This window comes from Papaver somniferum, unplaced genomic scaffold (genome assembly GCF_003573695.1).
Source record: "Papaver somniferum cultivar HN1 unplaced genomic scaffold, ASM357369v1 unplaced-scaffold_128, whole genome shotgun sequence".
NCBI classification, from domain to species: domain Eukaryota; kingdom Viridiplantae; phylum Streptophyta; class Magnoliopsida; order Ranunculales; family Papaveraceae; genus Papaver; species Papaver somniferum.
Genome location: NW_020621936.1, coordinates 8468799 through 8479076, shown reverse-complemented (window position 1 = coordinate 8479076; position 10278 = coordinate 8468799). Strand labels below are relative to the sequence as shown.

Sequence of the window (10278 nt, the reverse complement as noted above, 5' to 3'; positions counted from 1 at the left end):
CGACCATCGGATGCTTCTGAGAACTGATCTGATGGCTGAGAACGGAGGCGCTTTTGTGTGTAGAAAATGAGGTTGTGCGCACCATTCTTCGCGGCTTCCTTGCGTAATTTCTACCGGCTTTTCACTACTTTTCTGCTCTTTTCGCTCCGCGACTCATCCGAACTTTATTTATTACCTAAAAATGCAAAATTAATTAATAAAAATATTTATTCTTGAAAACAATGAAAATACAGAATATGGGATAAAATGTAGAATTAATGCATAAAAGATGAGTTAAAATGCCAACAAAAAGGGATAAAAATATACAATATTTGGCACTCATCAGTGTTGCACATGTCCATAGGATCGGTTCCCTTTTGCCTAAAAACGTGTTGCACATGTTCATAGGATCGGTTCCCCTTTCTGCTATAAACCTTGCTGCACCTCATACAAGGATCGGTTCCCCTTTGTGATGTACTGCACCTCTTACTAGGATCGGTTCCCCTTTCCCATATTTGGTCAGACATAAAATCACAAACCCGATCATACCATCTCAGGTGATTACGTAAGATCGGGTTCACTAATAAAAGGCATGCCAATACATAAGTCAGGCCTTTGTGAATAGTTCTACCAAGAACACAAACAAGTCGTGACCGGTTACACTCAATCGCACATATTGATTATTCATAAGATATGCAATGAGTAACAAAACCAATAACGCCTGGAAATTTACTTTTCGGTTCACAAACAAGTTTATGAACTTACTTCCTTAGAACACATGTAAAACATTGTTCCCTAGGATGAAATCTTCACCTCATACCCATACATAATCACAATAGCATTCAAATGATTATGGCGATGTCTTATCTATAAAGTTTAATGGTTAAGCAATAAACCTCGTATTGTCTTCTTTAATATTATATCTATCTAGAGTTCAAATATGCTTCGCAGTTTTGTTTTCAATATGCACAACTTGAAAGATACGTTAGGGAATGAAACAGTTCAAGTCAAATATCACTAACCTCAAGTGGAAGGATGATTGTTGTCGTTGTAGCTCCTTGCTTATTCACATCTTCAAGACTTCGCAATACTTGTAATGTCTCATATCCTAATACTTTCAATCTAACCTATACGAAGTTGACTCTAGTACATAATCAAGCGACTCTTAACATGTGTTTTGATTCACTAAAATATGACAACCAAACTTGACATACCAACGCTTGGTGAGTTCAACCGAGCAATGCTCTAACAATCTCCCGTTTTGTCAATTTTAGCGACAAAACTCTTACATCATATGGATAAACAAATTACAAGAATTCATTACACATACGCTTGATTCCCGATTCAACAGCACAGTAAACTGCTTACATTCAATCCTTGGAAATGTCGTTGTACACATTATAATAACAAAGAAAAAAAGAGTATTATCTTTGTTAAACCGCACGTTTTTGTTATACCACTTCATATGACATGTTACTCCCCCTTAGTATGTGCTTTCACTCTTTCGTTTAGATAAAACGTTTAAGCACCAATGTTCTTTTCTTTAGCGATACCAATCAATATAAAATCAATGCCGGTATCACATGTTTACTCCATATATTTCTCCCCCTTTTGTCACAAAATGACAAAGAAACAAAAAAATAAAGGACAACACGAAAAGAATCTTACAAATCTCAAAAAAACTTGCAACCTGTAGAGTTAGGCACGAGGGTTCCACACATCATGTTATGATAACCAATATCAAAACTGAAACTACAAGTAGTTTTATTTTGATATGTTACTAAGGAAACAATTTTTCCAATTTAGTTTAGCAAAAAAAAAATCAACTAAGCACCTTAGTCCCTTTGCTAAACCGATTGTTCAAAGACAACCGGTTAATTCGATAAGACCAAAATAAAGATAACTCTATTTTTCTCATCAGGTTCTAAATATCCATAAACTTAGACCTTTTCATTTTAAACAAGACAAGTACTAGGTTAGTTAACTAGCATTTCTTGTTACGACATTCGATTAGACTTGAATAACTGAAACCTCACTTCGATAAGTCTAACTAAGATCAGAATTAACTTAGTTTCTCTTATCCGGAATCGGATTGGACTAAACAACTCATCTCGTACACCTTTTATTTCGTTAGGCCATAAATAATTCATACAAACCAAATAAATCAACTTGCATAATTATTCACCTCAACCGGAAGCAATTGAAACAACATAAGCATTAAAACACCGCAATTGCACCGAAATTTTGTAATCCTAAACAATTGACATCACACAATAAAGCAAGATAACAATAGTTTTTCTAAACCGGAACCAATTGAATCACACACATCCACACACACATCATGGAATAAACATCAATTGAACCGAAATTTTGTTAAGCAAAAGCAATAAATATATATGAAATAAACTCAGGCTTTTCTTAAACAGGAAAACAATTAACTAACAAGATTGTTACCTCAAATTTCGCATCCACTTCTCCAATATGATAGCATCTTCTTTCAGGGAGAATTGATATCAAGATATCATGATGTTGTCATCCTTATGCAAAAACAAAAGAATAACAACAACCAACCTTTACCAGAGAAAGGATTAAAATTGGTTTTAACAATTGCAAGCAAAAATTGAAAACCGTCGAAACACGTATGATTTTATGCTAAACCAAAACCGATTCAACATATTGTGGCTTTTTAACATATTGTGTAACGCCGCTAAAATTTCTCTTAGCCTCTGAGTCGAGCCTAACCCATTTAGCTAGAACTGCGTAGTGAGTGCGCATGACCCTAGTCACATATGCTTGTAACAGTGGAGAGTGCCCTAAACCAAGTTTAGGTTTTCTCAGCGAAATGGCTATCCCTTAATGAAATTAATGAGTCTAATTAGTAGTAGGTGTTATGGGAATAGATGCATGAGCGCCACGTGATGGACATGAGCAGGAGCAGCTGGCCAGGGAGATTTTTGTCTCTTATATTTTTCTTCTCAAAACTAATTTTTGGGAAACAAGTTTTTCTTTCTTCCTTTACTTGCTATTCCACTATTTTCTTCCCCTTGTTCTACTGATTTTCAAGACGGTGCGAGGAAGAATTTTTGTTTCAAAGCACATCAACTTACGAGATTGATTAAATACTAGGCTTGATTCAAGGTAGGGGTTCTTTTTCTCGCAATTTTGTTGTTTATGCATATTGATTTTGATGCCTGTACTTACATGAAAGGGGGTTTTCCTTGCTTTCTTTTCACTTAAATTCTATTTCAGTTGATTTGCTTTTACCGTTCAAGATCATAAACTTGCATACATTTCCCTGTTTCTAACAATTTATATGGATCAGCAAAGGAGCTTTGAAAGGTTTGTTAACCATGAATCTAACATTTTGACCCAAATCAGTAAAAGAGCCTTTGAGATGTTTGTTAGCTAAATGAAATTTATAAATTTTATCCATAAAACTTCATGCAATTACCCATGCTTCACCAATTTTTGCTTGATAAGATACTTGGTTTTAATTCATAGAATTTCTGTGTTTACTCTCCCATATTGAATTTGTATGTGATTTGGAGTGGATTAAATGTTTTTGTGAAGACTAACAAGGTGTTTGCAGAAATCTTAGTTTTGTTTTAATCATACATCCAAAGTCTTGAAACTAATTTTGAACTAGCCTATCTCATGTTTGATAAAATGACCCAATGAGTTCCGTATTTTCAAACTAATTTTGAAACTCCGCAGGTACCTGAAAAATGAACCAAAACCTTATTCCTTCAAAATGTATAAACATTATGATCTCTCTCTTGAAAGTGTTCTACTCTAAAAGATTTTGTAGGTTAAAATCCTCGTTTTTCGTTATTATACATGACGACTCTTTCATTTTAAGCATACAGTTTTATTTATAATGGGAATGGGACTTGTAATTTCAATACTCCTTAACTTGTTTTATTTGTATGCAGTCTTGGATTTTTTAAACCAAATTTAAGTAAATAGAATGAGTGGGTACCTGTCTACCCCCTTTTCTTATTTAAATTGGATATAGTGTTGCATTTTTATCTTACTCTTAACTTCCTCGAAAATTAAACGTAATTTGGTTCAGTTGGACTCCCAAACTTTGTGAGCATGTGTTATTTTATACATTGAATACACTACAGTATCATTTTGGTTTTTGTTGATAATGCTCTTTGATTTATTTATCCTAAAAATTTGGTATGGATCATTGTTGGATTGCTGCACCAGCATCTGTTTTTCTTATGAATCACCACTTGATGCTAGATGTTGTATTCTTGTCAAGATTTTGTGAAATGATCCATTGTATGCAACTGATGAGGTGATTTACTTTGTTTTATGAAGTATAAATACTTGATGAAATGTTGTCGTGAGTTTTCCTTTTTATGAACAAGCATAATAGGAAACTAGATGACTCTACTTTAGGAATGTCAGGCCTTAATTGGCCTCCCACCTACGGGTGGCAACCCGGAAGACCGTTAGCTGTAATGGTAGCTGGAATCTGACTACCCTGACATCGGAGCCGGCCAAAGGAATAGTAGAGTCGCTTAACTCGATTTACATTTCTTTATCTAGTTATGAATTTCAATTTCGTAAGTCTTATCATTTGGTACTATCTTAGCTGCTGCTCTTGTCCGTTCATTTATGTGTTATGCAAGAATTTGCATTTGTATTCGCCGTTATAACTCCTACTGGGCTGTGGGCTCACTCCGTTTTGGTTTTGTTTTCCCACAGAGTACGAAAGGAGGTTGCAACAGTAAGCCAGACAGAGCTTAAGGCAGGCAGGCCTCTAGCGCGTCAAAAGTTAGTATTTTGTTGTTCATAATATGTATATCACGGGGATGGATCTGGGGTAGTTCTAGTATCGGCTTCGACCCATTTTTTGTCGTATTTTGACGTGTACATAAAGGGAAATGCTGAAGTCTTATTTTGTTGTATGATATGCTGCCTTCTGAATTTGGATCTAGATATATACATTACTGTCTGTAATTATTTCTACTTATGAATTTCTCTTGCATGTTCAACTGTTTTGGGTAATGTTTTGAAATGATATGGTATGTGAAAGTTTGTTGGACTTAACTAAACTAGTCTCCGAGAACCTGTGAAGGAAACAAATGCATGTGCTCCCACTATGTTTAGTGAGATTTCTTTATACGTGACTACTTATTTAGATGTCTACTAATCTATTTTCAACTTACAAAAATATTGGATTACTAATGAACACCTTTACTGAAATTGTGGTGTTTAATACGTCATGTTTGTTATGTATGTATTACATCATCTGATGGACATCATTTGCATCTCCATGTTTCCGAACTGAATAGTTTCCTCTAAAATTCTAGTGTTTTTTCCTTATCTGGTCCTTGTATTATTAATTACGTACTTCGTTACCACTCTTTCGTATGAACTGTCGCGTGAAAATATTATTTAATCCTTGCAATTGTTTTAGTAACCTACTTTATGGGTGGTGTTAAATATTTGACAAGTCTTCTTGGGCTTTTATGCTTGATTTCAGAAATGAAAGCTTTCGTTTCCTTTCTATTCCAAGAAATTCTCATTTTCGAGCACATGTTTCTGTCAACTGTTTTAAATAGGCTATTGTCTGTTCTTCTAAATGAACCCATGAAAATATACTTATATTCCGTCCTTTTTTTTGAGTGACGTACGGGGGTTTGCTCTGCTAATCGGGTTGAAATCCAACTCGTTAGAGGGGAAATTTTTCCGTCCGTTACAGTTTGGTATCAGAGCGAAGATTCCGATTTACTGGGGCTGTGTTGGTTTTCTTGTTTGAATAAGTCATTGATTTTGTCATTTTTGGGTATTGGGGAAAGCAAGAAACCGTGATATACATATTAATGCGCTTGCTAGTAATGAACATTACTAACATTTTCTAACTCTAGTAAATGTCTTTGTATTGTGAAGATGCCTCCGAGGGTCCTTAAGCTAAAAGGTGTTGCTGCAGCGAGAAATGGTAAAGCCAAAAATCTTGCTGTTGCAAAAATGATGAAAGCAAGTTGTGAGCAATTTGCAGAATCCGTACGAAGCATCGCTGGTGTTATTGGGAACCAGAACCAGTCGCGGCCCAATAATGTTATGGACTTGAAAGAATTCAGGTAAGTGGTTGGTGAGAGAGCGTTTCATGGTACTGAAGAACCCGTAGAATCTGAAAAGTGGTTGAAGGGTATCAAGAAGGAGTTTGATGCACATTTAGTGGTTGAGGAGGATAGAGTATGTTTTGCTACATATATGTTTCAGCATAATGCAGATGATTGGTGGGAATCTGAAAAGAGAATGGGAGACGAAACAAGTATGTCATGGGCGCAGTTCGAAAAGTTGTTTCTTGACAAGTATTTCCCCCCCACTATCCGATCCCTGAAGTGTGCTGAGTTTGCTACCTTGAAGCAGGGGACCATGACAGTTACTCAGTTAGACAAGAAATTTAATGAACTCCAACGTTATGGAAAACATCTTGTCGAGACCTCGGAATTGAAAGCTCGCAAACTAGAAGATGCATTGAAGCCAGGAATCCGCGCCCAAGTTGTTCCTCTACAACACCCAATTTATAAGAAGGTTTTGGGAGCCGCATTAGCTATTGAAGCTAACTGGATAAAAGCACAAGAACAAAGATAACTGGGAAGAAGGTCAGCCGAGTAAGAAGAAGAATAACAACGATTCGTCCCCTCAACGGAAACGTCCACGTTTTGATCCTTCTCGTTCTGGGCATACCACCGACAAGAACAAAGGAAAAGGTTGCTTTCGATGTGGAGATGATCATCTTATCAAAGATTGTCCCATTCCACCACCGCCGATGCCACAAAACGTGAATCAACCTCAACAGCCAAATGTACAGAAATCAAATTTTTATGCGAGACAACCTTGCCAGCCACGTACCAATGCGCCACCCTTCCAACAGAGACAACTGAACGTTCAAGGAAAGCTAAATCATGTGGCAGAGGTTAAGGGCGAAGCAGAAAATGCCATTATAGAGGGTAACTTCCTTATTCGTTATTTCGAGTTAAATCCTTATTCGGTAGCAATCTTACTCGTTCATTCACATGGCCACATTAATTAACTTAGCTGCATTGATAGATTTAAACTTGATTCCTTGGGATTTCTTTTATTGTCAGATCTTGTTGCACTTTTGATTTAACTGCCCGATGAATCAACTAACTCGATGAAGCCTTTGTATGTGTCAGTTTTAAAAATAAATCTTTTTTACTTTACTACAGAGGAAATCTTATTTTCATTGCCCAACTTCCGTCAAAACTGAGTTTATTTTGCGTTGTCCTTTTTATTACAAAAGTAAGATGCTTTTGTCATCTTCCTGACCTTCTTTCCGAAAATTATTTCCTTTGATACTTTGGGGTACTGATTTAGTGTTTGAAAAATTTGTTTTCCTTCCACATAATCCCGAACTTTAAAGCATATGGTTGTTGTTTTAGAAAATGAAAATTCTATAAAGTTTGCCAACTGACTCTACATTTTGTTTTCCGTTTTTCGTCTATACAGTGTATGATCATTTCCACATTTCCCTAATACGTAATAAGTTAGTGAGTGAGTGTTTGTAAACTTCCTTGATTTGAATATATTATTGCATAGGTATTAAACTTGATTCAAGCAACCCTGATAGTGGTTGATTGATGCTTTTCTGTTTAATTTTGAATTTGGAGGACCAAATTCTTTTTTTAGTGGGTAATGATGTAACGCCGCTAAAATTTCTCTTAGCCTCTGAGTCGAGCCTAACCCATTTAGCTAGAACTGTGTAGTGAGTGCGCACGACCCTAGTCACAGATGCTTATAACAGTGGAGAGTGCCCTAAACCAAGTTTAGGTTTTCTCAGCGAAATGGCTATCCCTTAATGAAATTAATGAGTCTAATTAGTAGGTGTTATGGGAATAGATGCATGAGCGCCACGTGATGGACATGAGCAGGAGCAGCTGGCCAGGGATATTTTTGTCTCTTATATTTTTCTTCTCAAAACTAATTTTTGGGAAACAAGTTTTTCTTTCTTCCTTTACTTGCTATTCCACTATTTTCTTCCCCTTGTTCTACTGATTTTCAAGACGGTGCGAGGAAGAATTTTTGTTTCAAAGCACATCAACTTACGAGATTGATTAAATACTAGGCTTGATTCAAGGTAGGGTTTCTTTTTCTCGCAATTTTGTTGTTTATGCATATTGATTTTGATGCCTGTACTTACATGAAAGGGGGTTTTCCTTGCTTTCTTTTCTCTTAAATTCTATTTCAGTTGATTTGCTTTTACCGTTCAAGATCATAAACTTGCATACATTTCCCTGTTTCTAACAATTTATATGGATCAGCAAAGGAGCTTTGAAAGGTTTGTTAACCATGAATCTAACATTTTGACCCAAATCAGTAAAAGAGCCTTTGAGATGTTTGTTAGCTAAATGAAATTTATAAATTTTATCCATAAAACTTCATGCAATTACCCATGCTTCACCAATTTTTGCTTGATAAGATACTTGGTTTGAAATCATAGAATTTCTGTGTTTACTCTCCCATATTGAATTTGTATGTGATTTGGAGTGGATTAAATGTTTTTGTGAAGACTAACAAGGTTTTTGCAGAAATCCTAGTTTTGTTTTAATCATACATCCAAAGTCTTGAAACTAATTTTGAACTAGCCTATCTCATGTTTGATAAAATGACCCAATGAGTTCCGTATTTTCAAACTAATTTTGAAACTCCGCAGGTACCTGAAAAATGAACCAAAACCTTATTCCTTCAAAATGTATAAACATTATGATCTCTCTCTTGAAAGGGTTCTACTCTAAAAGATTTTGTAGGTTAAAATCCTCGTTTTTCGTTATTATACATGACGACTCTTTCATTTTAAGCATACAGTTTTATTTATAATGGGAATGGGACTTGTAATTTCAATACTCCTTAATTTGTTTTATTTGTATGCAGTCTTGGAATTTTTAAACCAAATTTATGTAAATAGAATGAGTGGGTACCTGTCTATCCCCTTTTCTTATTTAAATTGGATATAGTGTTGCATTTTTATCTTACTGTTAACTTCCTCGGAAATTAAACGTAATTTGGTTCAGTTGGACTCCCAAACTTTGTGAGCATGTGTTATTTTATACACTGAATACACTAAAGTATGATTTTGGTTTTTGTTGATAATGCTCTTTGATGTATTTATCCTAAAAATTTGGTATGGATCATTGTTGGATTGCTGCGCCAACATCTGTTTTTCTTATGAATCACCCACTTGATGCTAGATGTTGTATTCTTGTCAAGATTTTGTGAAATGATCCACTGTATGCGACTGATGAGGTGATTTACTTTGTTTTATGAAGTATAAATACTTGCTGAAATGTTGTCGTGAGTTTTCCTTTTTATGAACAAGCATAATAGGAAACTAGATGACTCTACTTTAGGAATGTCAGGCCTTAATTGGCCCCCCACCTACGGGTGGCAACCCGGAAGACCGTTAGCTGTAACGGTAGCTGGTATCTGACTACCCTGACATCGGCGCTAGCCCAAGGAATAGTAGAGTCGCTTCACTCGATTTACATTTCTTTATCTAGTTATGAATTTCAATTTCGTAAGTCTTGTCATTTGGTACTATCTTAGCTGCTTCTCTTTTCCGTTCATTTATGTGTTATGCAAGAATTTGCATTTGTATTCGCCGTTATAACTCCTACTGGGCTGTGGGCTCACTCCGTTTTGGTTTTGTTTTCCGACAGAGTACGAAAGGAGCTTGCAACAGTAAGCCAGACAGAGCTTACGGCAGGCAGGCCTCTAGCGCGTCAAAAGTTAGTATTTTGTTGTTCATAGTATGTATATCACGGGGATGGGTCTGGGGTAGTTCTAGTATCGGCTTCGACCCATTTTTTGTCGTATTTTGACGTGTAAATAAAGGGAAATGCTGAAGTCTTATTTTGTTGTATGATAAGCTGCCTTCTGAATTTGGATCTAGATATATACATTACTGTCTGTAACTATTTCTATTTATGAATTTCTCTTGCATGTTCAACTGTTTTGGGTAATGTTTTGAAATGATATGGTATGTGAAAGTCTGTTGGACTTAACTAAACTAGTCTCCGAGAACCTGTGAAGGAAACAAATGCATGTGCTCCCACTATGTTTAGTGAGATTTCTTTATACGTGACTACTTATTTAGATGTCTACTAATCTATTTTCAACTTACAAAAATATTGGATTACTAATGAACACCTTTACTGAAATTGTGGTGTTTAATAAGTCATGTTTGTTATGTATGTATTACATCATCTGATGGACATCATTTGCATCTCCATGTTTCCGAACTGAATAGTTTCCTCTAAA

At 35.7% G+C, this 10278-nt stretch overlaps 1 long non-coding RNA gene across 1 annotated transcript; it reads left to right on the top strand.

Annotated features, from left to right (window-relative positions):
• Nucleotides 1-2948: 2948 nt before the first annotated feature.
• On the top strand, nt 2949-9967 carry LOC113331735. Its single transcript, XR_003351131.1, has 4 exons — nt 2949-3117; nt 4696-4764; nt 5884-6950; nt 9678-9967. It is a non-coding gene; the product is annotated as an uncharacterized LOC113331735 (long non-coding RNA).
• The last annotated feature ends 311 nt before the right edge of the window (nt 9968-10278 follow it).